Source organism: Ranitomeya variabilis, chromosome 2 (assembly GCF_051348905.1).
Source record: "Ranitomeya variabilis isolate aRanVar5 chromosome 2, aRanVar5.hap1, whole genome shotgun sequence".
Taxonomy (NCBI): domain Eukaryota; kingdom Metazoa; phylum Chordata; class Amphibia; order Anura; family Dendrobatidae; genus Ranitomeya; species Ranitomeya variabilis.
Genome location: NC_135233.1, coordinates 346,720,186 through 346,746,333, shown reverse-complemented (window position 1 = coordinate 346,746,333; position 26,148 = coordinate 346,720,186). Strand labels below are relative to the sequence as shown.

Genomic DNA, 26,148 nt, shown 5'->3' with positions numbered 1-26,148 from the left:
TCATCGGTGTTTGGAGGATTATTGGGGATTGTGGCCTGACAGGTCTGACCCACTTTTACGGCACCGACAGGGTGAATTTTTGTCACGGTTTCAGTTCTCGGCGGTATTGAAAAAAGGGCTGACATCGTTGGGCCTTGACCCATTTTCCTTTGGGTCACACTCGTTTCGGATTGGGGCGGCGTCTGAGGCTGCTGGTTTGGGTTTGGGGCCGGAGGTTATTCGGCGTATTGTCAGGTGGTCGTCTAATCGGTACTTGTCTTATGTTCGCAATTGATGTTGGTTATTTGTTTGGTGGGTATTAATTGTTGTATTTTGCAGGTCGGGCCCCACTGCTGGCCTGGATATTTGGACATTCTTTTGTGCATTGAGGTGCGATTCGTGCTGATGCTAGGCGTGATGGTAGGCAACTGGGTTTTAAGAGAGATGCGGTGTTGGTCCGATTGTTGGGTTTTCAGGGCATGTTGTGGTGCAGGATACTATCTGAGTTTGCCCACGCTGCCAGTTTGGATCGTTCCCCGGACATTGTTGTGGTGCATTTGGGTGGGAATGATTTGGGGTCTAAGCCGGTACGAGAGCTGATTCGGGATATCCGTTTTGATTTCTTGAGATTGTGGGTATCCTTTCCAGGGATGGTGACAGTCTGGTCTGACATCGTGCCCAGAAAAACGTGGAGGGCGGTTCGTTCCCTTAAGGGGATCAATAGGGCCCGGGTGAAGCTGAACAGGGCCGTGGCAAGCTTTGTCTCCCGGAATGGGGGTGTGGCAGTTCGGCACTTTGAATTGGAGGCTGGTGTGGGAAATTTTTGGAGGCGTGATGGCGTTCATTTGAACGATATTGGTCTGGATTTGTGGATGTTGGCCATACAGGAGGGCGTTGAGAGAGCCATGGCGGTGGTGGGGCACTCGCGAGCCTGAGGTGTTCAGTGCTGCTCGTGGTTGGCGGGGGGCGGGGTTCTTGGAGTTGGTGTTTTATGGGGTTGATCTGGCTTTGGTTTACTGGCTCTGGACGGGGAGTTTACCTCGGGAGCTTTGGGGTTTGTTTGCCCGGAAAACGGGTTACATGGTGCCCTCGAGCTGGTGGTTACGGCTGAGGGTAAAGAAGGTTTTCACTTAAAAAGTTGGTTTGGGCTTTTGCCTATTGGGTGCCAGATTTATTAGCTCCAAGAACCCTCCCCTCAAGTTTTTTATACAAATGTATAAATGGTGTTATTTATGTTTGTTTTGTTAATAAAATGGCTGCTGTGGCCAAATTATCCAAAGAAATAATTGTCACGTCTTTATTGAGGGTAGGAAGCATTTCTTTGGGTTAAGGTGGTCGGGGGAAGGCACTATGCGGGTCTCGAAGGTCCAATCTTGGGATACGCAGTCATGCCACATCGTCTCTATCTGTCCTTATCTATTTGTCACTCCGCTGTGATAAATACGAGGCATGACAATGGTTCTTTCAATGTGTTCGACCATTTTTCTCCTCCTTCCCTTATCATACAATACAAAAGGTCATGTTTACCAAGTGTGAATCCTGATGATCACCTTTGATCATCTGCTCGCATTCTTTATAAATATGTGTTTTAATCTAAAGCTATTCAGATGCATCGAGACTTAAGTAATTCAGACGAGACACTGAGGATTGTAGTTATCATATCTTTACAAGTATTTGCCAGTCTAATCTATTATATAAGCATGACATATGGTCCTTGACACTTGCATCCAACTATAACATTTGACGAAAATAACGTAGCTTTACAGAAACCAAGCCAACGCCACATCCAGTTTATGCTGCATTTTCATGCAGTGTGAATCATTGATTGTGGTGTTGAGATTTAGTTACATTACGCCCTGTGCACACTGCATCTAAGTGCTATGTTAGGCATATACGTCAGGGAAAAGGTATACCTTAAGTATATCTACAAAGCTGCATTCACTCAACGGAGGCCAGAAGAGTGGTTTCTTGGGCTGATATAATTCTACTTTATAGGAAAGTGCTTTCCTATAAATATAGTGCTTTGGTATACAGTGGCCTTAAGGGGTAAAGTTACTACTTGTTGAGAGCACCACATTGGTGTAGGGAGACTTAAAGGCCATGCAATGTCCCCTAAGAATATACTAATGTGAATAGCTTTTTCTAAGAGGAAGAGGATGGAAGGTCTCCATAAGGTGAAATTTTGCCCGTTAGATCCCGTCAGAGGCATCTCACCCAGCCAATCTGTTCTGCTTTCCTCCAATGAGGCAAAAATACTGAAACACATGTGTGCAATTGAAAATTCTCAACCCAAGTCTTGCGGCAAAGCTCGTTAAAAGGTTGATATTGACTTGTAGGATTGCTACCTCTAATATGTGGCACTAGAGTTTCTATTTTTTTCCTCTCTGAATAGGCTATTTTCATCTATACAGTGGGCCACTGCTAAAAATGGCTTAAGCATTAGCGATGAGCGAGCACTGAATTGCTCGGATGTTTGCTACTTGAACTGAGCAATTCCTAATGCTCGGATGCTCGTTTTGAGTAATGAGTATAATGAGAGTAAGGCCGGCGTCATACTACCATAGCATACAGACGAGTGCTATGCGAGAAAACATCGCATAGCACTCAGACCAGTGTTAATCAATGGGGCAGCTCACATCACCGTTTTTTCCCTCGGGCGTATTCGACGTGCATGTAAAATCGCAGCATGCTGCAATTGTACGCATATATTATCCAAAGCTCGCCAATGCAAGCCTATGGGTGCGAAAAAAACTCGGACACTACACGGACCATCCGTTTAGCTTGCGACAAATACGCACACATTTTCCTCATTTTCACCCATTGAGCAATTTAATTCAATGGGGAAAGTTAGTGAGAAATGTAAAGCCATACGTATGTCATACGGATGCCATACCGATACATGGGTGGAAGAAAATCGCATCATCACATTGCAAACACATTACACTCGGATTACCATACAGAGAACACTCGTGCGACTCTCGGCAGGGAGACTCGGACTGATTTTTCATATGTTTAGTCTGACTCCGGCCTAAATGGGAAATCCGAGCATTTTTCCGGCAGACCTTCTGGGGGGGGGGCAGTGAAAATGTTGAAATGGATGGAAAAAGTGCTGAATGGAGGGAGAACGGCATGGGGAAGACCCCTAGAAACATCTATGACTCAAGAATCGCTGCTGAGAACAATTGTGTTACACTTTTACTCCACTGGATTGACAATAAAACATTCAAAATCGACAAGTGCACAAGTGTCTGACATCCATGCCCACTCTTTACTTGTCATGTGCAGCGGCTGACCAGAATACCGACGGACATGTTGGAGCTAGTATTCAACAACTGTCCTCTGCTGCTCACAAAGTCTTGGCAGCATGTGCAGTGTTGAGTTCCAGCACATGGTCATGTCCAACACCAGTCGATGAGCCAGCACATGCCCAGACCTCCACAAGATTTACCCAGTGTGCCATCAGGGAAATGTAGAGTCCCTTGCCATAAGTGCTTGTCCGTGTGTCAGTTGTTAAGTGGACAATCCCAGTAACTGCTTGGTAATGGCACAGGTGATGTTACTGGACACATGCTGGTACAAGGCCGGGACATCATAATGGGTGGGCTGGGGAACGAATACTGAGTGCCACCATGAGTCAGTGAAAATCCTCCATGTCCACAAGCCTAAATGGCAACATTTCCATGGCAAGCAGCCTGGAAATGTGTCCATTTAGCATTTGGGACTGTGGGTGGGTGGCTGGTTCATTTCTTTTTCATTCCAAGGCCTGGGGTAGGAACAGCTGATCGCTGTGCTGGGACAAAGATTTGGAAGTGCCTGATGATGGTGCCTCAGAATGTGCAAAGGCAGGTGCAGGGTGGGAGACATTTGTGCCAGTGTCATGTACAGGGGATTAGCAAGCACATAGCACATGGCAAGAGGCAGTGGATGGCACCAATCGTGGACCCAGGCATTTGGCCCACACCGAGTCGGGTGCTTAGATAACATGTGCCTGATCATGTTAGTAGTCAAGCCCCTACTGATCTTGACATGGTTCAGGTTGCCAATGACCATTTTTTTGTCTGTAGACTCTCTTTAAAAAGGTCCCAGTGTCACGGGGTTACCGTGACAGTGTGGCGCCACAAGACCGCAGCTCCTACTCCGGCGCTGAGAAGAAGCATTTCTCCTTCATTTTAAATGTGTTTGTTTCTTCTGGCAGAACAGGGGTTATTCGGCCATGTTGGAAATCCCTGTGCTCACAGCTGAGCTGGGTTAGCCACTCCTTTCCCCTTCATAATCTGAGCTCTGTTACAAATACTTGCTAACGGAGGGAGAGGAGTTCATATGAGAATTAGAGTTGCATGAGTTATCTGTGACTGTTGCATGGCTTGTATGCATAGTAATTCCCTGTCCTTCTCTATTTTGGTTTATTTTCCTACCTCTACGCCTTGGTGCATTCCTCTGTTATATGTGAGTGAATATTTTGTATGCCTGGAGTTTTCTGTTAACCCTTGTTTGTGTTGCCTTGTTTGTTGAGTTGGTGTACTACAGTGCTTCACCAGCTCTTCCCTGGTGGTGGGACAGAACAGATGGAGGGCTAACTCAGGAGATAAGGCAAGGGTGGAGGCCCCAGCATTTTCACCTTCAGAAGTATCCCAGGGAGTAAGGCGAGCTAGGATGCCCCCTAGTGTTTGGGACAGGTAAGTATCACCTGGTCTCGCGTCATCCGACAGCTGTGTCTTGACACCCAGACTGGAAAACACCAAACTTTTGACAGAGAAATTTACAAGTGTCAGTGCTTTGCAGAACAGTTGCCAGCCTTGTCCTTCTGATCAGCCTACTACCTTTTCCTGCTTGTTTCGGTGCTGCAGATCCCTCGCCCTCAGTGCTGCTGTCCTCGCTTTGCATGCCAGCTTCCTAGGTTGGGTCAGTAACTTCGTCATCCACCACCTCGTCTTCCACGCTGATACTCCTGACTTTGTGGAGCAGCAAGAACATGACTTATCGGCAACTGTGACTCATCATCATCTACCTCCTTAGACAAAATTTGCCGTTCCTCATCATCATCTTATTGTGACCGTGGCTGATCTAAGTTTTGTGCATCACTAAACAGCATGTCCTCCTGTGTCCTATTGTGGGATAACTGGTCCCCCAGGACACAACATGGTGGGAAGAAGGAGGATCAGGGTGTGGATTAAGTGATCCACACTCTTGGCTGGTGAGACTGGACCGTGTGTAAAACTGGGCAGGTACGGACTAGGGATAAAATTCAGCCCTGGCATTTAAAATCACACAGGCCCATGTTGTCCCCACTTTCGAGCACCAGATGGGATATATTACTAATTTACCCTGGATGGAGGAAAGGAAGATTTACTACAAGACCAATATTTCTAATAATACCCATGGCATGCTGGGGTAAGTGATGGAGTCAGCAACTTTGTGCTCCGTCACAGCTATTAACAGTATGGGTGTCTTGAGAACACAGATTCTGCCAACAACGTAGCAGACAAGGCAGCCCATGACCAGACAGGCCCTTCTGGCTTTTGCCAGAATTGCCAGATGGCCAGTCCGGCCCTGAGACTGGGTGATGCTGGCAAGCTTGCCGGAAGCATTTGTTGCTATCCAATCGACCACCTGTTCACACTGGTCTGACTTCAGAAGTGGTGTCCCATGCCTCCCTGCAAAGTGGAGCAGGAAGCGATTTGTAGTGGATGGGCGTTTATTGTGCTCCAGCAACAGGCACAGTTGCATCTGCCCCACGTCCTCGGCATCTGCGTGCACCATCATCAGCACTTCCATTTCCCTATCCCTTACTGCACTCCTTTACTAATTTTCTAATTGCCAGGTCTCTGGAAACCAAGTTTTCTTGATTAATTAAAAATTAAAAAAAAAATTTTTAATAAAAAAAAATGGTCACCTGCAGCAGACAAAGCATTTTATTTAGTTTAAAACCACCATAATATAAACACAAAAGCAGCTTAAACTGTATGGATGAAAAATTAAGTACATAGTTTTGGAAGTTTTTTTTTAGTTCAAAACCGCAGTAATTTAACACAAAGCAGGTTAGACTGTAAGGATGACAATACAGTCAATTTTTCACAAAAAAAAGTGGTCACCTGCAGTAGCTACATATTTAACAATGGACTGCAAAGCTCTAAGCCCTGCTTAGAGGCTGTGTTCAGCCACTCTCCCTGCTCCAGCAGCTGTCTCTAGGCTACATGCAGGATGTATAGTATAGAAATGGCAAAGCACAAGGTTAGTTCTTAGAATGACTTTTAGTATGGCGATTCAGCAACAGTATCGCCACTAGAGGACTCTGATTCCTGAAACTGTGCACACACAGGCCTGGACAACTACTCTTTACCTCTAATCAGAACGGTCCCTGAGCTGTGTAATGGTGTCATTGTGTTGAGCGTGGAGGAGACCAAAAAGCTAGCACTCGACTATCGTGGAAGTTGATGGTGCAAGTGAACGGAGCCAATAGTCCCATCAATAGTAGAATTAACAAACACTGCACTCGTACAGTTCAAAGGAATTCCTTCAGGTGGAATATGGTGAGGAAGGAGAAACAACAGGCAATTGACGTTTCAGCCAACCAGTGGCCTTGATCACAATATTGCTGAAATACAGAGAGAAATATATACAATGAAAAATATATACAGTAAACAATTATACATACAATCTCATTAACACATATATACAGTATATATACAATTTTAAGAAGTACAAACTTGAAAAAAAATTTGAAAAATATGTCAGGGTAATCAGGAAACTTCCCTAGGATAGCGATCTAAATTTTTAGGAGACCTATGATGCAAAGGACATTACGGAGAGCAGGGTTTAGAGATTTAGGTGGTTAGAGCAAGAAGTAGAGTAACAGATTCACATACTGCGGAAAGTAAGACAGATGAACATACCCTTTTGGCGGTTCGTTTCTAAGGTAGACGTATGGTGTTTATAGAATAATCAAATAAGCAGTCGGTAAAGTCTCTTCCTGTTGGAGGTGATAGGAGATAGTAAGAAGTAGTGAGAGGTAGCAATATTTGGTAGGCACATATTTTTGAAGCGCTCGTGGCTAACTGTATACATATGTGTGGATATATCTCCATACCACAATAGTATGGGGCAGCTCAGTTTCAAAATTGCACTATAGATAACAGATTTACAGTGAACCATATCAAGATTTTGATATAGCGAGGCCTATGGAGGTGTGAGCACTGAAATGAAGGATTTACCACATAGGGGAAATGTATGGCCAACGGTCCAAATGGAGAGCATCAGGGTCGGTGTATATACACCACGTAACCAGAAAAAGACTTGCTGTAGCATACAAATTGTCAAAAAAAATAGTATTGTTCCCAGCGTTATATATAAAGAGCTTGAGACCATTAGGTGAATGACTATGGTGTACTTGCCTGTATAGTGTAGAGCCTAATGGGGCCAATGAGGATGTCAGTAACGGCGCTGTGTGTGCTTGCTAGTCCGGACGCAATATAAGCACTTATATTGGTGGAGGAGGAAAATGGGGTACATTTTAGGGTATCTAAGTGTAAGCTCTAGGTGACTTATCTCATAGGCCCGGTCATCTCACATTCATCGGTGACACAGCGGGAACCGCAATCCAGATCCTGGGAGCCAGCGTTTGTGGCTAAGTGGGGAGAGCTGACACAACGTGTGTCTTAGCAGGTGAGCGGCTGTAGTGAACAACGCGGTGCCACTGTATAAGTGCCCGGTCGATCATGTGACCGGATGTGATGGAGAACGCCGGCGCATGCGCAGACCCCGGCAGTATCAGGGATTTGTTGTATCAATAGTCAGAGCAATATCAGGCGCTTGCGTGGTAAGAAGGATACCGGCGCATGCGCAGTGTATGGTGATGGTAGTGGTTGTTGTGCTTTATATTCAAGCACAGTTTTTGGACCAGCATCAGGACCCTTATCTATTTAAAAAGCTAAACAATGAAGGCAGAGTTAAAAACCTTATGGATTGATAATATAGACAATAGGCAATGCAAGGTATACACATATACACTTAATCAATGAAGTAGGAGTCCAAACTACATACAATTTTGTATTAATACATAAAGGTTAAGGACATGATGACAGTGGTGAAATTAAGTAAAAAAATTATGAACAAAAAAAGGAAATAAGAAAAATTTGAGAAAAAATGAAATAACATTAAAATACAAATAAAAATAAATAACAAAAATAATTGTAAATAAATGGAAATAAAAATAAATATAAAAATAAATATAAATAAAAATAATGGATGACAGAAGTGAAAAAAATGAAAAAAGAAGAAAAAAAGAAAAATGATAATGAAAATAAAAGTAAAAATAAAAATTAAAGTAAATATAAAAATAAAAATAAAAAATAAAAATGAAAAAGATAGGGAGATGTAAATGAAACTTACACCGAACCTAAGGGGTAAGGGTCTTACCATCCCATGCATGAAAAAAGCTTAGTCTACAAGCGCTGTCGGTCAATTTGCCTAGGAAAAACAAAAGATGGTTATAGTAGCCAATCAAGTTCTCTATTGAGGCCTCTTGGGTGAAGTGTATCAAGAGTGTAAATCCAGAATGTCTCTCTCTGTTTTAGCAGTTGAATGTGGTTGCCACCCCTTCTTAAAATTGTATATATACTGTATATATGTGTTAATGAGATCATATGTATAATTGTTCACTGTATATATTTTTCATTGTATATATTTCTCTGTTTATTTCAGCAATATTGTGATCAAGGCCACTGGTAGGCCGAAACATTAATTGCCTGTTTCTCCTTCCTCACCATATTCCAATAGATTGTGTTGAGCGTGGCAGCAGCGGTCATTTTATAACCTCTGATGAGGTAATGTGGGGCGGGGATTCGAGCATTACATCCGAGCACCAGACAATGCTCGGAGAGTGTCTAGCACAACCAAGCACCTAGATACGTGAGTTATATACGAGTATCACTAAGCACGTTCGCTCCTCACTATCCAGCATATGTTAATTACGTATGTTTCTGACTGAAGTCTCAATCCAGTCTGAATAGAGATTTATCCTACTTGCACCAAGAAGTATAGGCAGGCACCACCGTCAGGGATCACCTCTAGCATACTACAAAAAGGCACATTAGAAAAAACAAAGAAAAGGGTAGTATGCAAACAAAAAGGGATCACCAGGGTAATTTACCAAAAAATAACACTTTTATTAAACCACAATCATTAGATACACTACAGCATGATTATTAAAAACACTTAAAAGATTGCATAACAAAGCAAGTCATGAAAACTAGACCTGTGATAAAGTCAAGCCACAATGACTGCTTGGTAGCCATGGGGGAACTCTCTATTTGACTCTGCAGGTGCTTTGTAGGGTGGCATTGTGGCTTGACCTTATCACAGGTCTAGTTTTCATGACTTGCTTTGTTATGCAATCTTTTAAGTGTTTTTAATAATCATGCTGTAGTGTATCTAATGATTGTGGTTTAATAAAAGTGTTATTTTTTGGTAAATTACTCTGGTGATCCCTTTTTGTTTGCATACTACCCTTTTCTTTGTTTTTTCTAAGATTTATCCTACTTGGCATCATTGCACCTCAGCATGTATGAACACTATGATGTCAAAGTATCTGAGGATAGATCCTGGCTTAAATCTACTCTTAATTATCACTAAACTAGAAGGTTAGGTATCATAATTGGAAGAGTAAATATTAGAGTTGATTTGAAAATGCTTCATCCACCACATGTTAAAACTCCTATATGGACAGCTTGTACGGTTAAAATTAATTAAAGGAATATTCTCAACTTTGGAAGTTATCCCCTTTTAAAAGGGTATAAATTCCCAATCACTGAGGAATCTGAACACTGTGACCCACACTGATAACGAGAATGTCCAGAGCCTTGTGTGAATGGAGTAATGGTTGAGAGCACTATGTCAATGGAGTGGTGGTTGAGAGCCCTGTATGAAAGGAGTAGTGGTTGATAGCCCTGTATGAATGGAGTGGTGGTTGAGAGCCCTGTATGAATGGAGTGGTGGTTGAGAGCCCTGTATGAATGGAGTGGTGGTTGAGAGCCCTGTATGAGTGGAGTGGTGGTTGAGAGCCCTGTATGAATGGAGTGGTGGTTGAGAGCCCTGTATGAATGGAGTGGTGGTTGAGAGCCCTGTATGAATGGAGTGGTGGTTGAGAGCCCTGTATGAATGGAGTGGTGGTTGACAGCCCTGTATGAATGGAGTGGTGGTTGACAGCCCTGTGTGAATGGAGTGGTGGTTTAGAATTCTGTGTGAATGGAGTGGTGGTTTGAAACCCCTGTGTGAATGGAGTGGTGGTTTAGATCCCTGTGTGAATGGAGTGGTGGTTGAGATCCCTGTGTGAATAGAGTGGTGGTTGAGAGCACTATGTGAGTAGTGTGGTTGTTGAGAGCCCTGTGTGAATCGAGTGGTGGTTGAAAGCCCTGTGTGGATGGAGTGGTGGTTGAGAGCACTGTGTGAATAGTGTGGTGGTTGAGATCCCTGTATGAATGGGTAGTTGAGATCCCTGTGTGAATGGAGTGGTGGTTGAGAGCCCCGTGTGAATAGAGTGGTGGTTGAGAGCCCTGTGTGAACAGAGTGGTGGTTGAGAGCCCCGTGTGAACGGAGTGGTGGTCGAGAGCCCTGTGTGAACGGAGTGGTGGTTGAGAGCCCTGTGTGAATGGAGTGGTGGTTGAGAGCCCCGTGAGAATGGAGTGGTGGTTGAGATCCCCGTGTGAATGGAGTGGTGGTTGAGATCCCCGTGTGAATGGAGTGGTGGTTGAGAGCCCCATGTGAATGGAGTGGTGGTTGAGAGCCCCGTGTGAATGGAACTGGTGGTTGAGATCCCCGTGTGAATGGAGTGGTGGTTGATCATGCACACCGTCTTTTCATTCATTTTTATGGAGAGTGCTGAAAACTACCCAAGCATTCTGCAATTTCGGAAGGAGCAGCAGTGCCCATGATTGACCACCCGTTCTCCGGATGGGGGATGTCAAAGTGAGATCTTCCAAATTTAGTAAATACCTCTTATAATGCTGAGAATGAGTGATTTTTTGGAAAAGACATTGGATCTATGAGACAGAGTAGAAACTCTAGGGTACAGGTGACTGTTGAAGCTTTTACACGTGCTATCAATAAACACATGATCTATTCTTCTCATACTGCAAGAAAGAAAAAATCCTCTCTGTGTATGCTCCTTCCAATATTGTCCTGAAGCAGAACAGATTAGGAGATCAATACGGAAGTATTGGCATATTCCACAGGCAGATCAGGACCATAGGACCGTTTCCCCACCCATAATATCATTCTGCAGATGTAGAAATTTGATGGAATGAATCAATCAGGGGAGATATAAAGGGAAAGAAAGCACTTGGTTGAGTGACATGACACCAGTTGGTAATTATAAATGTGCCCACTGCTCATTTTGCAATTTGACGAAAAGAGGTACGAAAAAAAAGTTAGGATAGGGTCAGTAAATCATGATGTGAAACAACTGATCACCCGCAAAATGAATTGCGTGGTGTGAATTATTTTTGCATTTACTGTCTAGCCAGTTCTTCCATATTGGCCAAACTATTCTCTTTTTATTTTGGGTTTAGAGAACACCTATATACAGTAACAACTGGGGTGAATAAACATTTAACGATGTCAATAATGGGGATTCGTCCCCCTCTTCGTTATCAGTGTTGTAGCGTATTTTTGCACCAGCCGGCAGCGGAGATCGGCATACACAGGTTTTACGTTGTGAAGCTTACCGGATCATAGAGGTGGAAGCTCTAGAACAACTTGTCCAAAAGGAATGATTTGTCCACCACTAACTTACTGTGAGTGGTGGAGCCTATGTTATCTATTGTGGTTACTTTTCATTGTTGTCCTGTCTGTAATGATATTCAGACTGCCGAAATTTTTCTAAAGAGCTGGAAGTGTAAGTCTTCAGTAAAATTATACCTTTATTTGCAACAATACATCCAGAGTCAGGTTATGGCCGGGGGAGAGCCGGAGCTCTGTGAGCAGTGGAGGACGACGGCCGTTTCGCGCTTGTCCTGCGCTTCTATGGACCCGTAGAAGCGCAGGACAAGCGCGAAACGGCCGTCATCCTCCACTGCTCACAGAGCTCCGGCTCTCCCCCGGCCATAACCTGACTCTGGATGTATTGTTGCAAATAAAGGTATAATTTTACTGAAGACCGGTGAGTGCCCTTATCATTTCTTCTTCTGAGAATTATATGCAATAAGGACTTTGTTTCTAAGAAGGAGCACCGGAGGTCACAGTTTATGGCGCACATATGGTAACGTCTGTTAAGAATACCCACTAGGAATTACCGTCTAAGTTGGATTACGGGTCAGTGCCGCTCAGTTTTTTGCTTTTTATGGAAGTGTAAGTCTATTATTAGGCCTAGTGTGAAAATTGCTAAATTTCATTTGTTTTTATATAATGATTCATCAATGTTCAAAATTGTAAATATGACATTTATGCTAATGTCTTAGTATTGACTTCCCAGCTGCAAGCAATGTCCTGCTGAATCAGTGTCTCTGTATATAGTGTACTCTGCCGATTTGGATTGTGGGAGATGTAATGTTCACAAGGTGCAGTGTACGGTGGTGTGATGTAGAAAACGACGCATCTCCCTATGCATTGCATTATTAAGGCTTGGCTAATCGTGCCATGGTGGGAGTTCAGGCTAAATTATACATCCGGAGATAAAGCACATTAATAACTGTCCTATTTCTTACTCTATGGAGCTGTGTTGTATATTCAGTTATCAGCGGTCGAGTTGAACTGAGACTTTTTTCCGCCATCAATCCCCTCCAAATACACAATCCATCACGTTTTAAATTCTATTATTTCATAGTGAGTTTTGTATTGTGATTTACAATCGATTTGCATGAAAAAATAACGCGTCCCATTCCATACGCTGCACCTATAAATCACGGCGATGTCTGAGGAATAATAGGAGGCATTTAAATGGAGAAATATGAGCAGTCTTACACAAGATTTATAAGAACCGACATGGAAAGGTTACAGACAATATGCAAAAAATGAAAGACCCTTTCTTTTTAAATATTCTCCAAATCATGACTTTGGTGAGAGGAAAAAAAGTAATGGATTTTAGGACAATTTTCTAGAATAAGAAATAGAGCAAAAAATGTCAGCGCCAATATTATGTGAGAGCAATATCCTTATAACTCCTATTAAAATGACACTAATATATAGACAATTTTTAACTCTGAATAAAAAAAAAACAACTTATTTTTGTAAAAAGATCCAGTTACCATTAATCGGATAAGAATGGCTACCGGTTACAACTTAGTTACCCGTACTTTCAGGTAATTATTTAAAATAAGCTGTTGTGTGTATACAAGAGGGATGACATATTTTCTGCTTATTATATGATGTATATCCTGGGATATCCTGGATTTGTCATCAGTTTTACCCTTAGCAGGCTCTGTCTCTAATTGTTGGGGTTGTTTCTGAGTTAGGGGGTAGAAACTAGCTGCTATGGTGTCTCACATATACAGCATACATAGACATGAGAAATTCCTGCTTTCCTGTCTCTATGTAACTCTTACGCAGAAGCAGCTGCAGCATGGAAGGCATCGTTCTGCAGTACTAAGAAGTGTTGCTGTGAGTCCAATACCAGGGTAAGATAAACATTTACTAGGAAGCCATTTTTGTTCGGTTGTCCCTGAGCTTGTGAGTAGAGACTAGCTGCTATGGTGCCTCCCATAAGCAGCATACATATATAAGGGTTTTGCTCTTTTCTGTCTAAATTGAACTTTTGTTCAAAAGCAGCTGCCGCATAGAGGGAATTATACAACAGTACTAAGAGGTGTAGCTGTGAATCCAGTATTTGGGTGAGATAAACACTTACTAGAAAGCCACAACCAGCACTATTCTGGCTCTTTGTCGCTTTCTCACCCTGCGCGATTCTACCCTCCTTTCCCTCTGAATAGACTCCAAAATGATTTAGCAGTTTCACTTTGTTTTGATCAAGACAGAAGTTAGGAATTTTTCAGAGTCAATGATGATTTCAGAAGACAGAGAGGACAATAAAACATGGATCATAAATGAAGAAACAAGCATATTTTTCTGATAAGATATATGGCAAGATTTCTTATTTTCACTTGTGCTATTGATTAATGCAAAGTTTTCTGAAATGAGTGACTGTTTTATCCTGCATTTTAACCATTGTTGCGGTTACAAGGTAAGCAACCAAGGCATTTGCTCAAGTTCTGAGTTTTTAGGGGGCACGAAAAAGCCACTTTGCCTTGGCAAGGCTATTTAGATCTGGGGCTAACCTTTGCCATGCTGAAAGAAGTTTCTGCATTTGGCAGATAGGATAATAGTATTGAAGCAAGCATATTAAATAAATATACACAGATTAAAGATGTACCACAATAGAGCTAATGAGTAGCAAATATGCATCAAGGACATATAGGGGGGCCAGCTGCCAACAATAATAATCAAAAGGAAAAGAGAACCAAGCAGCCATAAAGTCCCATAAAATAGTAAATTTTATTAACCAGCATTAAAACCACCAGATAAGATACAGTGATGCAACATAGGGGAATAGACTTGCATTCCTAATGGCCATAAATAACGGGCCAGGACACCAACCCAGAACCTGCTATAGTATGATAGTAAGCTTCATTATGAATGCTCATAGCTACAAAAACAAATATTGGAACAGTGTCATAGCATGGGAAAAATAGATGTCAATCAATCAGCATAAATACATACCCGGTGTACGCAGAATAAATACATACCCGGACCCATGGTCACCCATCCATCCTGCGTACACCGGGTATGTATTTTGATTATTTGGCAGATAGGGTATCATCTGGCAATCCGCGTCCCCACAAAACTGTGCACTTTGGAGTGGAAAGATCTAAAACAACATTCTAATGTTCACCAAGCCTAAAAGTTCTTATACTTGTCTGCAGGTTGTGAAATTTGGAACTTCACAATCTCCACAAGGTCCAGATTTGAGTCAGAAGCACTGGCAAAAACACTTGATCCATTGGCCTTACTTTCACAGGGGCTTGCCTTATCAAGGTAACCCAAATAAAGAGGTTGTCTGAGAAAATATTATGGTCTGCGGATGTAAAATCAGGAAATAAAAACATTTTCCTAGTCCCCGTGTCACCCTTACCCCTTTTTTGTAGAAAAAGATTCCTGCACTTGCAAGTCCAAGTAAGGCAGATGTCATATATTTGTGTACTGACCACCCTTGCCCGAATGTCCCCTGACCCAAACTAACAGCCTCGTAGGCATATATATATCAGCTAGCCAGTTGGGGTCAGGTGTTATGATCCTTAGTGGTTGAGGATCACAAATTACTCCAGCTAAGTAACAAACATAGGACAAGCTCTAGGGAGGTGGCAAACTGGACTGACCGCAAATCTGAACCTATCAAAACACACTAGAAGTAGCCGGTGAACGTGCCTAAAATCCTAGACGTCTCGAGCCAGCCTAAGGAACTAACTACCCCTAGAGAGAGAGAAAGACCTCACTTGCCTCCAGAGAAATAATCCCCAAAGATATAGAAGCCCCCAACAAATAATAACGGTGAGGTAAGAGGAAGGCACATACACAGGGGTGAAAGCAGATTCAGCAAATGAGGCCCACTAATACTAGATAGCAGAAAATAGAAAAGGGGTCTGTGCGGTCAGTAAAAAACCCTTACAAAATATCCACACTGAGATTTCCAGAACCCCCGCACCAACTAACGGTGTGGGGGGAGAAACTCAGTCCCCTAGAGCAACCAGCAAGCGAGGAAATCACATTTTAGCAAGCTGGACAAGAAACATGATGAATGCTGATAATCAAAAAATGAACAAACAAAAACTTAGCTTGTCTTGGAGAGACTGGGAGCAAGGTAGTCACAAGGAATCTGAAGAGCACTGAATACATTGATAGCAGGCAAGGAACTGAATATCCAGGTGAGCTAAATAGGAAACCAGCCAAGGATAACGAACCAGCTGATGCTGCCAACCTGCAGAAAGACAACACTACACAGTACCGCTTGTGACCACTAGAGGGAGCCCAAAAATAGAGTTCACAACAGTACCCCCCCTTGAGGAGGGGTCACCGAACCCTCATCAAGACCCCCAGGGCGATCAGGATGAGCCGCGTGGAAGGCACAAACCAAATCGGCCGCATGAACATCAGAGGCGACAACCCAGGAATTATCTTCCTGACCATAGCCCTTCCACTTAACCAAATACTGAAGCCTCCGTCTAGAGATACGAGAATCCAAAATCTTCTCCACCACGTACTCCAATTCGCCCTCGACCAGCACCGGAGCAGGAGGCTCAACAGAAGGAACCACAGGTACCACATACCTCCGCAACAAAGACCTATGGAACACATTATGAATGGCAAACAATGCTGGGAGATCCAAACGAAAAGACACCGGGTTAAGGATTTCCAAGATCTTATAAGGACCGATGAAGCGAGGCTTGAATTTAGGAGAGGAGACCTTCATAGGAACATACCGAGAAGACAGCCACACCAAATCCCCAACGCAAAGTCGGGGACCCACACCACGGCGGCGGTTGGCAAAGCGCTGAGCCTTCTCCTGTGACAACCTCAAATTGTCCACCACATGGTTCCAAATCTGCTGCAACCTATCCACCATAGAATCCACCCCAGGACAGTCAGAAGGCTCAACCTGACCGGAGGAAAAACGAGGATGGAAACCAGAATTGCAGAAAAAAGGCGAAACCAAAGTAGCAGAACTAGCCCGATTGTTAAGGGCAAACTCGGCCAATGGCAAAAAAGTCACCCAATCATCCTGATCAGCAGAAACAAAACATCTCAAATAAGTCTCCAACGTCTGATTAGTTCGCTCGGTTTGGCCATTAGTCTGAGGATGGAAGGCCGACAAAAAAGACAAATCAATCCCCATCTTAGCACAAAAAGTCCGCCAAAACCTGGACCGGTACTGTTGTGAACTCTATTTTTGGGCTCCCTCTAGTGGTCACAAGCGGTACTGTGTAGTGTTGTCTTTCTGCAGGTTGGCAGCATCAGCTGGTTCGTTATCCTTGGCTGGTTTCCTATTTAGCTCACCTGGATACTCAGTTCCTTGCCTGCTATCAATGTATTCAGTGCTCTTCAGATTCCTTGTGACTACCTTGCTCCCAGTCTCTCCAAGACAAGCTAAGTTTTTGTTTGTTCATTTTTTGATTATCAGCATTCATCATGTTTCTTGTCCAGCTTGCTAAAATGTGATTTCCTCGCTTGCTGGTTGCTCTAGGGGACTGAGTTTCTCCCCCCACACCGTTAGTTGGTGCGGGGGTTCTGGAAATCTCAGTGTGGATATTTTGTAAGGGTTTTTTACTGACCGCACAGACCCCTTTTCTATTTTCTGCTATCTAGTATTAGTGGGCTGTTGTGATCCGCTTTTTGGGCTCCCCTAGTGGTGGCTGGTGGTACTGGAGACTTGTGTGTTCTTTTCTGCCGCAGCTCACCTGCTTCCATCAGTTTTGGGAGTTCCCTATTTAGCCTTGCTCTCCAGTCACTTCCTTGCCGGTCATCATTGTAACCTGAGTCTTTCAGTTGCATGTTCCTGCTACCAGTCTGCTGATCAGCTAAGTGGACTCTTGTCCTTTTTGTTCTGTATTTTTTGTCCAGTTTACAGTTTGTCATTTCCTGTTACTGGAAGCTCTTGTGGACTGAAATTGCCACTCCTGTGTCATGAGTTGACACAGGAGTCTTAAAGTAATTTCAGGATGGGTTTTTGAAAGGGTTTTTCAGCTGACCGTGAAGTCCTCTTTTGTATCCTTCCTCTATCTAGTAAGTGGACCTCGCTTTGCTAAATCTACCTTCATACTGTGTATGTCTTTTCCTCTGAACTCACCGTTAATATATGTGGGGGCTACTATCATCTTTGGGGAATTTCACTAGAGGTAAGCCAGGTCTGTTCCTTCCTCTTCCAGGCGTAGTTAGTTCTCCGGCTGGCGCATGGCATCTAGGCAGCCGTAGGAATGCTTCCTGGCTACTGTTAGTTGTGTGGTAGATTTAGGTCACGGTCAGCTTGAGTTTCCATCACCCGAGGGCTAGTCTGTTATTTTGTGTTTCTGATGTTCCCATGCCATTGGGGAATCATGACAGTGGGCCTCATTTGCTGAATCTGCTTTCACCCCTGTGTATGTGCCTTCCTCTTAAATTTGCAGCCAGGGCACACTCATTCCATTGAGTAAGCACCGACCATTTCCGAAATTTTTGACAATACACCTCTGCTTCATCCTGACCTTGAGAGATAGCCAGCAACGCTTTTTCTGCCTGATTCTGAAGATTAGGCTCCTCATAAAGCAGTCCAAGAGCCAGAAAAAATGCATCTACATTAAGCAATGCAGGATCTCCTGGCGCCAGAGAGAAAGCCCAATCTTGAGGGTCGCCACGCAACAAGGAGATAACAATTTTAACTTGCTGAGCGGAATCACCAGAGGAACGAGGTCTCAGAGATAGAAATAACTTACAATTATTCTTAAAATTTAGAAACCTAGATCTATCTCCAGAAAACAACTCAGGAATGGGTATCTTTGGTTCTGACATAGGGCTATGAATAACAAAATCCTGAATACTTTGCACCCGTGCAGTAAGATGATCCACACTAGAAGTCAGAGTCTGAACATTCATGTCTGCAGCTGAGCTCAAAACCACCCAGAGTTCAAGGGGATGAAAGAAGCTAAACAGACTGCAGCAAAGGAAAAGCGGGAGGAGAAAAAAAAAAAAAAATGTACTCAGGTCTTCTTTTTATACCACTTCTGCGATGCATTAAACACTTTTAGGCCTGCTATACTGTTATGATCCTTAGTGGTTGAGGATCACAAATTACTCCAGCTAAGTAACAAACATAGGACAAGCTCTAGGGAGGTGGCAAACTGGACTGACCGCAAATCTGAACCTATCAAAACACACTAGAAGTAGCCGGTGAACGTGCCTAAAATCCTAGACGTCTCGAGCCAGCCTAAGGAACTAACTACCCCTAGAGAGAGAGAAAGACCTCACTTGCCTCCAGAGAACTAATCCCCAAAGATATAGAAGCCCCCAACAAATAATAACGGTGAGGTAAGAGGAAGGCACATACACAGGGGTGAAAGCAGATTCAGCAAATGAGGCCCACTAATACTAGATAGCAGAAAATAGAAAAGGGGTCTGTGCGGTCAGTAAAAAACCCTTACAAAATATCCACACTGAGATGTCCAGAACCCCCGCACCAACTAACGGTGTGGGGGGAGAAACAGTCCCCTAGAGCAACCAGCAAGCGAGGAAATCACATTTTAGCAAGCTGGACAAGAAACATGATGAATGCTGATAATCAAAAAATGAACAAACAAAAATTTAGCTTGTCTTGGAGAGACTGGGAGCAAGGTAGTCACAAGGAATCTGAAGAGCACTGAATACATTGATAGCAGGCAAGGAACTGAGTATCCAGGTGAGCTAAATAGGAAACCAGCCAAGGATAACGAACCAGCTGATGCTGCCAACCTGCAGAAAGACAACACTACACAGTACCGCTTGTGACCACTAGAGGGAGCCTGTCATGGTTCCCAATGGCAGGGGAACGTCAGGACACATAAATAACGGACGAGCTCTTGGGTGATGGAATCTCGAGCTGACCGTGAGCTAAACCTACCACACAACTAATAGTGGCCGGGGGGCGTGCCTACGTTTTATCCCTAGACGTCTCTCGCCAGCCGGAGGACTAACTAACCCTAGTAGAGGAAAAAACAGACCTGGCTTACCTCTAGGGAAATTCCCCCGAAAAGGAGACAGAAGCCCCCCACATATATTGACGGTGAGTTCAGAGGAAAAGACATACGCAGTATGAAGGTAGGTTCAGCAAAGCGAGGTCCGCTTACTAGATAGTAGAAAGATACAAAAGGGAACTGCACGGTCAGCTGAAAACCCTTTTAAAATACCATCCTGAAATTACTTTAAGACTCATGTGTCAACTCATGACACCGGAGTGGTAATTTCAGCCCACAAGAGCTTCCAGCTACAGAGAATGATATAGCTGTAAACTGGAACAAAAAATGCAAACAAACTTAGGACTAAGAGTCCAACTTAGCTGATCAGTAGTCTAGGAGCAGGAACATGCAACAGAAAGGCTCTGGTTACATTGATGGCCGGCAAGGCAATGACTGAAGAGCAGGAATAAATAGGAACTCCCCACTACTGATGAAAACAGGTGAACTGAGAAAGAAAACACACCCGAGTCACCAGTACCACTAGCCACCACCAGAAGGAGCCCAAAAGCAGATTCACAACAGTACCCCCCCCTCAAGGAGGGGGCACCGAACCCTCACAAGAACCACCAGGGCGATCCGGATGAGCCCTATGAAAGGCACGAACCAAATCAGAGGCGTGAACATCAGAAGCAGTTACCCAAGAATTATCTTCTTGACCATAACCCTTCCACTTAACCAGATATTGTAGTCTCCGTCTGGAAATACGGGAGTCCAAGACCTCTTCGGAATAGGCAAAGATAACAACAATCCGCTAGCCCGAGAACAACAAGGCTTTGCCCGAGCACAAACATCACAAGACTGCACAAAAACTCGTACGTCTCGAGACAGGGAAGGCCACCAGAAGGACCTAGCCACCAAATCCCTAGTACCAAAGATTCCAGGATGACCTGCCAACGCAGAAGAATGAACCTCCGAGATGACTCTACTGGTCCAATCATCAGGAACAAACAGTCTACCAGGCGGGCAACGATCAGGTCTATCCGCCTGAAACTCCTGCAAAGCCCGTCGCAGGTCTGGGGAAACAGCAGATAATATCACCCCATCCTTAAGGATACCTGTAGGTTCAGAATCACCAGGGGAATCAGGCTCAAAACTCCTAGAAAGGGCATCTGCCTTCACATTTTTAGAACCTGGTAGGTATGAGACCACAAAATTAAACCGAGAGAAAAACAACGACCAGCGCGCCTGTCTAGGATTCAGGCGCTTGGCAGACTCAAGATAAATCAGATTCTTGTGATCGGTCAATACCACCACCTGATGTCTAGCCCCCTCAAGCCAATGACGCCACTCCTCAAAAGCCCACTTCATAGCCAAAAGCTCCCGATTACCAATATCATAGTTTCGCTCGGCGGGCGAAAATTTTCGAGAAAAGAACGCACAAGGTCTCATCACGGAGCAGTCGGAACTTTTCTGCGACAAAACCGCCCCAGCTCCGATCTCGGAAGCGTCGACCTCAACCTGAAAAGGAAGAGCAACATCAGGCTGACGCAACACAGGGGCAGAAGAAAAGCGGCGCTTAAGCTCCCGAAAGGCCTCCACAGCAGCAGGGGACCAATCAGCAACATCAGCACCCTTTTTAGTCAAATCGGTCAAAGGTTTAGCAACATCCGAAAAACCAGTTATAAATCGACGATAAAAATTAGCAAAGCCCAAGAATTTCTGAAGGCTCTTAAGAGAAGTAGGTTGCGTCCAATCACAAATAGCCCGAACCTTGACAGGATCCATCTCAATGGAAGAAGGGGAAAAAATGTACCCCAAAAAAGAAATCTTTTGAACCCCAAAAATACACTTAGAACCCTTCACACACAAGGAATTAGCCCGATTATTGAGGGCAAACTCTGCCAACGGCAAAAAGGCAACCCAGTCATCCTGATCCGCAGACACAAAACACCTCAAATAAGTCTCCAAGGTCTGATTAGTTCGCTCCGTCTGGCCATTAGTCTGAGGATGGAACGCAGACGAAAAAGACAAATCAATGCCCATCCTAGCACAGAATGCCCGCCAAAATCTAGACACAAACTGGGTCCCCCTGTCAGAAACGATATTTTCCGGAATACCATGCAAGCGAACCACATTTTGAAAAAACAGAGGGACCAATTCGGATGAGGAAGGCAACTTAGGCAAAGGTACCAAATGAACCATCTTTGAAAAACGGTCACACACCACCCAGATGACAGACATTTTCTGAGAAGCAGGGAGATCAGAAATAAAATCCATAGAGATGTGAGTCCTACTGTTGTGAATCTGCTTTTGGGCTCCTTCTGGTGGTGGCTAGTGGTACTGGTGACTCGGGTGTTTTTTCTTTCTCAGTTCACCTGTTTTCATCAGTAGTGGGGAGTTCCTATTTATTCCTGCTCTTCAGTCATTGCCTTGCCGGCCATCAATGTAACCAGAGCCTTTCTGTTGCATGTTTCTGCTCCTAGACTACTGATCAGCTAATTTGGACTCTTAGTCCTAAGTTTGTTTGCATTTTTTCGCCTAAAATTCTGCCGTTCGCTTCTGGACAGAATTCTATCACATTGCATATTCTCTGGCGCCTTCTCAGAAGACACCGCCAAATGGTGCACAGGTTTACGCTCCCGCAAACGCCGATCAATCTGAATAGCCATTGTCATGGACTCATTCAGACCTGTAGGCGCAGGGAACCCCACCATAACATCCTTAATGGCATCAGAGAGACCCTCTCTGAAATTCGCCGCCAAAGCGCACTCATTCCACTGAGTAAGCACAGACCATTTACGAAATTTTTGGCAGTATATTTCAGCTTCATCTTGCCCTTGAGACAGGGCCATCAAGGCCTTTTCAGCCTGAATCTCTAAATTAGGTTCCTCATAAAGCAACCCCAAAGCCAGAAAAAACGCATCCACATTGAGCAACGCAGGATCCCCTGGTGCCAATGCAAAAGCCCAATCTTGAGGGTCACCTCGCAGCAAGGAAATTACAATCTTAACCTGCTGTGCGGGATCTCCAGCGGAGCGAGGTCTCAGAGAAAGAAATAATTTACAATTATATTTGAAATTCAAAAAACGAGATCTATCTCCGGAGAAAAATTCTGGTATAGGAATTCTAGGTTCAGATATAGGAGCATGTATAACAAAATCCTGTAAATCTTGAACTTTTGTGGCAAGATTATTCAAACCTATAGCCAAACTCTGAGGATCCATTTTAAGCAGGTGAGATCAGAGCCATTCAAGGGTTAGAAGGAGAGGGAGACAAAGACTGCAATTAGAGCTGAAATGCAACTGATTCAACTATAGAGCAAGCACCAAGGAAAAAAAAAAAAAAAAATTTGCAGACTTCTTTTTCTCTCCTTTCTTCTGCCAACAGTTTTAACACTTGGCCGGCCATACTGTCATGGTTCCCAATGGCAGGGGAACGTCAGGACACATAAATAACGGACGAGCTCTTGGGTGATGGAATCTCGAGCTGACCGTGAGCTAAACCTACCACACAACTAATAGTGGCCGGGGGGCGTGCCTGCGTTTTATCCCTAGACGTCTCTCGCCAGCCGGAGGACTAACTAACCCTAGTAGAGGAAAAAACAGACCTGGCTTACCTCTAGGGAAATTCCCCCGAAAAGGAGACAGAAGCCGCCCACATATATTGACGGTGAGTTCAGAGGAAAAGACATACGCAGTATGAAGGTAGGTTCAGCAAAGCGAGGTCCGCTTACTAGATAGTAGAAAGATACAAAAGGGAACTGCACGGTCAGCTGAAAACCCTTTTAAAATACCATCCTGAAATTACTTTAAGACTCATGTGTCAACTCATGACACCGGAGTGGTAATTTCAGCCCACAAGAGCTTCCAGCTACAGAGAATGATATAGCTGTAAACTGGAACAAAAAATGCAAACAAACTTAGGACTAAGAGTCCAACTTAGCTGATCAGTAGTCTAGGAGCAGGAACATGCAACAGAAAGGCTCTGGTTACATTGATGGCCGGCAAGGCAATGACTGAAGAGCAGGAATAAATAGGAACTCCCCACTACTGATGAAAACAGGTGAACTGAGAAAGAAAACACACCCGAGTCACCAGTACCACTAGCCACCACCAGAAGGAGCCCAAAAGCAGATTCACAACAGGAGCCCAAAAATAGAGTTCACAACAGTCAGGAGACCTGTGGAGAGTCTTGAAATTGTGGTCTGTACATGGATCCAGAAATGTAGACGTGTGAAGCTGGCCTAGGAGACATTAGACTTTCTTATGAGGCAGGAGATGCTGAGTGGAGGACTTCCAGGCACACTGTGTACTGTGACAGCTGTGGATGTTCTGTTATACACATGGCCTTATTGCAGACCTGGATCCATAGTATGGCCCCTATAGAAATGTGTGGTCCCATATTGTGCTACATTGCATATTCTATTGAGCATCCCTCATGTCCGATTGGAGCATCAACTATTGATGATGTGTAGCGTGGCAGGAGCGGTAGCCATGGGTGAGGTACTCGTCTCTTATGCCCCAGCATACTACATGAAGATGCGGGTCCTGGCTGGGTGTGTGGGCTTCGTCTATGGGGGCACTACACCCTTGCTGTCCGCATGATGTTGGTGACTTCAGCTGGCCAGGACCGGATGTTAAACAGTTCAATGAGGGAGACCACCACTCGAAAATAAACAATTTTTTACTTAACATTAACTTGGCGGGAACTATGTACAATAATTAGCTGGTACATAACTTCGCAACGTTTCCTTAACAACATGGAGCATCTTCACACACAGTCTTTTTACCGCTTCCAATCTTACTTGTTTCTGCTGTGTTTCCTCTGTATTCACCACAACCCAGCACAATACTACAATCCATTGAAAGTCCTATACTTCAACCAATGGCTCCACTTCCTTTTTCCCCTAGGGGAGTTAGCTTTCCACTATGGCCTTTACTTAGTTTTTCTGCTTGCTGACGCATTGGAACTCCCACCCAGGGCACTATCTTCCTCTCACGCTCCCTGTTCTGTCCTGGCCCGTTACTTCTCTGTCTAGCGAACACAGGGCCGTACTGCTAGGCATCCTATCCTTGGACCCGTCTCCAATGCATCACTCTATGCTTTGATCATTTTTCTTTCTTTTGCTCAGGATCACACTATCCACTGCCTCAGTCTCCACTCATTTTGGAGACCCAGCTCATGCGGATCTGCTTAGTACTCAGACCAAAGTTCTGCTCCTGCTGCAAGCTAAGCCCTATCTGACTCACTACCAGGAAGTCCTCTCAGATCTTGCTACATAGTCCTCCCTCTCTGGGCTAGTCCCAACTCTTAACTCTATTCATGCCTACTCGCTAACTGATGCCGGGCAGTACACAACCCTGTCGCATAACAATGTAAAACATTAGAATACATCATATCACATCATAGCATATATCAGCAAGGAGAAACGTGGGCACAACTTCCATCTTCTTACAGATGCATCAGAAATCTGCTAACAATGCAATTCCCAGACCAGGTCTCTACAATTGAACGATACACTTTACAGCAATTTCACTGGTACATGCAAAAAAAAAGCCTCCTTGATAGAAAGCTGCAATAACCATGCTCCGTATATGAGATTTGCCTATTAGCCATCAGCATAACTGACCGAGTCAGCAAATACCGCCTTCCTTTTTACTTGACAATCCGCTATGTAACATCTTACCCAAACATGTGTCTTAGCAGTAAGAAGTCTAAATTGCCAGTGTCAAATCAACTGATGCTTAAGACAGATAGTTATTACTTCAGTAGCTCCGTAACAACCGCTTATGAAACTTCCCATCAATGTCTGTTAGACAGGTTCAGTAATAAAAGTTTCTTTCTTTTCACATGTAGTTTAGATAATAAAGGCTTTTTGGTTGTCATTGTCCGCAGGTCCCTGACTGAACATAAAACAATGTCTAAACTCACTTTATGTGTCTTTATTAAACTTTCACAAACTACAAAGCAGTCAGAAGTCAGGACATCTGGTATCCACTTTCTGTCAAGTCTCGATCACTGGGGGGCGATGTGAGAAGACGTACACCTAGCGAGCTCCATGAAGAAATCCTCAAACAATCCTTATTTCACCCTTATATTTATCTGCTGAACGAACTAGACACTTCAGTAAACTTACCCAAACATCTCCAGTCATCCCTGTTGGCTTCTTAGGAGACCCACCACATGCTATGAAGAGAGGAAAGATAAGTAAAGACCAGGAACGTGAGGCACAAGATGACGCCGACACAAGCGTGGTGACAAGAGTAAGCAGAGCCAGTGAGCTACAGTGGGAGGCCACAGCTAAACTCGAAAGGTTTGCCATAGTGGTGAAAGGGGGGCCGAAGGACGAGACAGTGAGCGGGATTCACATAGGTCTTGACCCATTTTCCCCTGCTAGATATGGACAGGCCGGAGACAGGTGAGGGGGGGCATTACATAGTTAAGCAACCTCTGAAGCACACCCCCCTGCACATAGGCAAGCTGATACAGAACCTACCCTTAAAGA

General features: G+C 44.1%; 1 protein-coding gene and 1 long non-coding RNA gene across 6 annotated transcripts in view; one reads left to right on the top strand and one right to left on the bottom strand.

Annotated features, from left to right (window-relative positions):
* Positions 1 to 26,148, top strand: part of LOC143805813 (leucine-rich repeat and fibronectin type III domain-containing protein 1-like protein) — a 797,917-nt gene that overhangs the window by 660,829 nt on the left and 110,940 nt on the right. The window lies entirely within an intron of this gene.
* LOC143805814 (uncharacterized) lies at positions 5,940 to 8,629 on the bottom strand. The gene is made up of 3 exons (XR_013221334.1): positions 6,873 to 8,629; positions 6,687 to 6,762; positions 5,940 to 6,574 (listed from the first exon to the last, which is right to left on the bottom strand). It is a non-coding gene; the product is annotated as an uncharacterized LOC143805814 (long non-coding RNA).